We start from the raw sequence: 5,915 nt of genomic DNA on the forward strand, positions 1-5,915 counted from the left end.
AATTTTCCCCTAAACATATACTTCTGCAAAGTCATACTTGCATGCACATAAATGCTCAGTTATTGTGTTTGTAAATCCTCCTCTTCCTCCCTCGTCCTCCTCCAGACCCTAGCCAGAGACCGTTATTACCCAAAGCAGGACTGTGGGCATCTGCAGGACTCCCATTACTGTCACTCTGTGTGTGTGTGTGACTGTTAGAAACCGTTGGAGGGTGTAATATTGACTGGGAGGAGTCAGAAGCTGTGATTTGTAGATCCTTTGATGGATGATTCCTATATGTGAATGAGAGAGGACGCATGTGGGAGATCTTTTTTATTTTTCAGAGCCCTCCCTTAAGGGAAAGGAAGAAGAAAGAGGGAGTGAGAGAAAGGGACCCACTGTTGAAGACGAGCACCGCACAAAGACCACACAAAAAACAGCCTGGAGAGGAGAAAATAACAAGTGCTGTTATTCCTGAGGCTTTACTTTTACTCCGTGTTTTCTATATTTTGGTTGTTTTAAGAACCGATAACTGTCCTGTAGTTTATGTTTGGGCGCTTGCAGCTGCAGTAGAGGTTTTGGTCAGGACTGGCTGTGTGAACGCTGAGCTGATGCTTCCCAGCTGTGGTTTGTTGAGCGCCCTTCTGCTGGCGGGTCAGTCTGGAGCGTGCCTCCCCACTGCTCCTGCACAGGCACCTCTGTGGACTGCCATGGACTCGCCTTCAAAAACATGCCACGAAATATACCAAAAAACACAGAATGACTGTAAGTATCAACTGCTGATTGCACATGTGTCACTGTACGTCACTTTAAAATATGTGCATGATTGTGCATCTGTGAACAGCATTAGTTGACACCTAATGCCTAATGGCTGTAACATGATATATTTTATGAGCTTGAAACTTACAACTTGAATCTAGTTATATTTTAAATCTACATTGCTCCAAATAGTGTATTTGCCAACTTCAGGAATGTTTCGAGTTAAATAAAAAAAAAAGTGAAAAACTACAGAAAATTATTTCATCTGGCTGCTTTTTATTTATTTAATGATGGAAGTATGTGGGGCAAATAATTAAGCATGCACAATATATCAGTCTCATATTGATTATCATCAAATATTAGAGATTTTTATAGTTTGAGTGTCAGTTCATATTGTTAATATTTAATTTGACATTAACAAATCTAAACACGAATTTCCATTTTTCATACTGTACTTTGTAATTTTGTGATAAAAATATAATTTCATTTAACACATTTTATATATATATATATATATATATATATATATATATATATATATATATATATATAAATATATATATATAATAAGTTGAAGTCGAAGTACTACTACAGGTACTAAAACTAAAGCTGAAATAAAAATAAATTAAGGCTAAATATAAATACATAGAACACTTCTAAAATTATACAAAATATTTGTTTTAAATGTAAACTGAAAATAAAAAATAAATCATGAAAATATGTATTAGTACTATTATAGGACATTAGTAATAATTATCAGCTTATCGGTTAAATTTCTAATATCTGTGCATTGCTGTTTAAAAATATAGCTATTTAGTGCAACATTTAAAGATGTGCATAAGCATGATCAAATATCTTGTTAATCTTAAAACCCAATCTTTTAAATCCTGATAAACACAATGACATTTGTCTGTGCTGAAAGAGTTCAGTAAATTTACATTGAGATAAACTAATTTACAGAAATTATGTCAGCTACAATTAGATAGATATATATTATGCATAGATAGATATTATTTAAAGTATGCACTGGCTCTGTATTTGAGCATGTTTGTGTCTCAGAGGGTTGAGTATCTCCTGTCAGAGCTCTCAGAGCATGTCCATCCAAATGTAACCGATACTATACAGTTAATATCCTCCTCGAGCACGCTTTCAGATCATACTGTATCATATGTTTGTTTACTTACATTGCTGTGTTATAAATCAGTGCCTCATACTGCAGATCTTGCACTTAAATGATTAGTTCACTCAGAAATAAAGATTCTGTCCTGTAGTGTCGAACCTGTTTGACTTTCTTTCTTCTGCGCAAATGTTTGAAGAATCTGTCTGATGTTTCTGCAGACACAATGAAAGTCAATGGAGTACAAAAGTTTTACACTTTAAAAAAAAGTATCAGAAAAGTAATCCATACAGCTCAAGTGGTTACATCCAAGTCTTCAGAATACATCAAACTTAAGAAGTTCATTCACAAATCAAATCAAATCATTCATAGACTCAGTCCCATTCATTAACAAACCTTTTGGGCTGGTTTTGTGAATCAGAAACAGATTAATTGAAAAGAGTTTATCAGACATCGCTATTTCTAAGCATAAAGTTGCGGTTAGGGAAATTTGGCGGCAAACAGGGTCCATTGCCTATTGTCAGTGGTAATGATGTATGAATCTGAACTCACATAATAGTTATTTTCAAACCAGGCAACCTTCTGTTGGTCATCGGGACAAAACCATCTGACCAGCATTAACCTGTTGTGAAATCTACCTAAGGATATCTTTGGCCCTTTAACAATATTCCCAGTCACTAGGAATCTAATTGAACTGACTGGATTTCTCCCTTGATGGTAAAGGTCTCTGCACACTGAGTCCGATGCGTATTGCTTAATCAGTTGTGATTAAGCAATCTTATAAGATCAATGCAATCAAAATGTGCGACATGGATCTAAAAAATGTGGATACGAAATGTATGCAGACTGTACAATGATGACACCTACTAACTCTAAGGCTACAATGAGAGAGAGTTATTTACTTAATAATTCTATCGCATTTTTATGTTTTATGTCTATGAAGCTGCAGAGGTGCTGTTATTTGAGTTGGCTGGGGGGAGATGGGGGGTCCTGACGGAGGGGCAAAAGGCTGCTGAGGGTTGCAGTGCTCAAACGGCTCAAAGTGAGCCATCACTGGCCAATAATAGATTTGAGAACGGACAGGATATCTTGTAAAGGCTGTTTTTGTCTTCCCAGACAGCAACATAGTGTTGGCCCAGATCCGGCCCACGTCTGGCCCGCATGAAATCCATGTGGGCCAGATGTGGGCCAGACCTGGGCCGAAACTGATTGCTGTCTGGGTTTTGAATGAAATTAATTTAAACTAAATGTAAACGGATGGATTATATGATCATATTAAATATTTGGTGTAGGATATCTCATGTCTCAAATGTTCTGTAAAAGTATTCAGTGTAAGCTCAGCTCTCAATGAGAGATTGAATCAGAAGTGACTGGTATTGGCCGAACACTGAAAGTGCATAGGTATATGCCAAAATGAGTAACAGGGCTGAAAATGTAGCCTAAATTATTGTATCATTTAGTAGATCTTAGCTAGTCTGGGACCAGATGTTGGGTTTTCAACAAAAGTATTGCCTAATTAATTTACATTTAGCTGATGCTTTGGCTTACAATTGCTATATTTGTCAGAGGTCGCACGCCTCTGGAGCAACTAGGGGTTAAGTGTCTTGTTCAGGGACACATTGGTGTCTCACAGTGGATTCGAACCCAGGTCTCTCCGACCAATCCACTGCGCCATCACCACCCCTAATGATTAGAGTCATTAGAGGCATCCCAAAATGTACACCATTACACCTCTCCTGTGTTTATATATATGCCAAAACAGGTAATTGAGCTCCAAGTAACAGGATTGAAAATGTAGCTTAATCTATTACTTGTTGATTTTGGTTTCTTGTTTGTTTATTTTTGGTCTTTCATTGGTCAGCAACTTGGGTAACAGGGTCGAACTTGATACAGTTAATACTTAGAGTAGAATAGAATGACTTTATGTACTTGCCTTCCTGCCATGCAGTATAACACTGTAAATCTGCTTTGATACAATCGCATTGTTAAAAGCGCTGTATAAATATACTTAAAAAGTGGTTAATATTTAAAACAGTTTTTCTGTAACACAAACACATTTGACTTTGAGGACTCAATGTTAGTTAGCCTTGCTAAACAAAATTTGTAAATAATTAAATCTGTTGGTTCCCTGAGAAAAAAAGTCTAAAATAAACCACCCCAAAGGTGACTTCTGCCGAGAATATGTTTAAAAAACATGTTAATTACACGTTAATTACTTTCTGTAAAATGAATTATTATTCTCCTAATATATTTTCTGGAGATCACTTTTATATATACTCTTTATTGCCACACAACTGCGCTGATAGAAATGAAGGTCTTCTGGTTATGTATATATCTATAACAAGCTATTAGCTTCTTTTTTAAGGAAACTGTAGGGATGTATAGCAGATGAAGAGGTCAAGCTTCTTTTGTGTCCAGTTTTCCATGTTAATTGTCCGTGTTTGCCACAAATGCTGGACTAATTAAAGGATTAAAAGAGTCTCTGCCCTGATTGGTCACACCTGGGCTCTTTTCCACAATAGTGCCATTACAGCCCATGTCCCAGGTGACACATGCGTGTGCAAATGTATATTTCCACTACAAAAGCGGCAGCCTGTCAGTGTTCACCTCTTAACAATGAACGTAACCTTCCTTTGCATATGCAAATTATGGTCTTTATGGATTTATTTTCATTTTTTTGGTTTCATTTTATTCAGGCATGTGTCCTGATGTCCAAGACGTGTCTACATTAATCTCATGGCTGTCATGAACAAACTATTGAGATATTAATTAGATCTCCAAGATGAATTTTCTTTCATCAGTGCTTTATTTTAAAGCAAGCAAACTGAATAATAATAGATAAAAATCTATACTTATTTAAGCCTCACCTTATCCAACTCTTTCATATCCATTAATGCATTTTCCCCTCTAACCATGTCATAATTCTTCTCTTTCCAACCCACAGTTAATATTAATGCATTTAAAAATATGTATAAATAATATAATATCATCATGGGAAACAGGGTTGAAAATATCTAAAATAAGGTAGTTTGGAGTGAAATATTGGCTTGCAGTTAGCATATCAAAATATCTTTAGCATATATCAATATCAAAAACTCTGGTAACAGAGTTGACGTACAGTCAACACTGCAATTTGTGTTTTTTTTTAACCCTTTGACATAGTTATTTTAAAAAATAGCAATACATTTCAATTACTATTTAATTAATAACTACCAATTCATCTTTTTTTCTTGCTTTTAAAGGGACTTGAATTTAAACAACCTCACACATATTGGCAAGGATGACTTCACTGGCCTGAAGCACCTCCGAATTTTGTGACCATTATTAATATATCTCTTCACATCAATCGTATGTTTGTTGTACTTTGTAATCTAGAAAGATTCTGACATTTAAATAGACATTTATATATGCCACAACAACAGCAATGAAGCAGACAAGAGCACATTTTAGCATGTGAACAACAATTAACAAGCCAACAGTTTTATTGTATTTTAATTACAGTGTGTATGCTTTTAGAGGTTCTTCACACTCGCTATTCTCCACTTTGTGTTGAATGCTGGTTTCTTTTTAACTTTCAATGTGCATTACTCTATCAATCTATACAGGCAGCTCATGGATAACCAGATCATCACTATTGACAGAGGAGCCTTCAATGATCTGAAGGAGCTGGACAGACTGTGAGTTTAGAGATAGATATTAATTCTTTCCATATATTATGCAGTTTTGAAGTCTTTAACCCTATAAAACCTAAAAAAAAATATATGTTAGTCAGAAAAATATACTTTTTTAAATGGAAAAGTTTTTTTTTTGTACAAAGTTTAGACAAAATCTAAAAACACAAGTCTCTCTATCTCTGTCTGTATATATATACTTTAACAATGGGTGACAGGGTTGAAAATATCTTAATTAAGCTAATCTGGGCAAAATGTTGTCTTGTAGTTTACCATAGATTAAGAAAATATTTGTTAGGTACTTTTCTTACATAACTTTACAATAACAATTACTATGGTAACAGTGTTGACTAAAAATTATGTAACTAATTAGAAACTGGCACAAAATT

At 35.1% G+C, this 5,915-nt stretch overlaps 1 long non-coding RNA gene across 1 annotated transcript; it reads left to right on the top strand.

Moving 5' to 3' along the window:
• The first annotated feature begins 313 nt into the window (after positions 1-313).
• LOC127987383 (uncharacterized) lies at positions 314-5,530 on the top strand. Its single transcript, XR_008161189.1, has 3 exons — positions 314-744; positions 5,098-5,169; positions 5,461-5,530. It is a non-coding gene; the product is annotated as an uncharacterized LOC127987383 (long non-coding RNA).
• Positions 5,531-5,915: the final 385 nt, after the last annotated feature.

Source organism: Carassius gibelio, chromosome B22, assembly GCF_023724105.1.
Source record: "Carassius gibelio isolate Cgi1373 ecotype wild population from Czech Republic chromosome B22, carGib1.2-hapl.c, whole genome shotgun sequence".
In the NCBI taxonomy this organism is placed as follows: Eukaryota; Metazoa; Chordata; class Actinopteri; order Cypriniformes; family Cyprinidae; genus Carassius; species Carassius gibelio.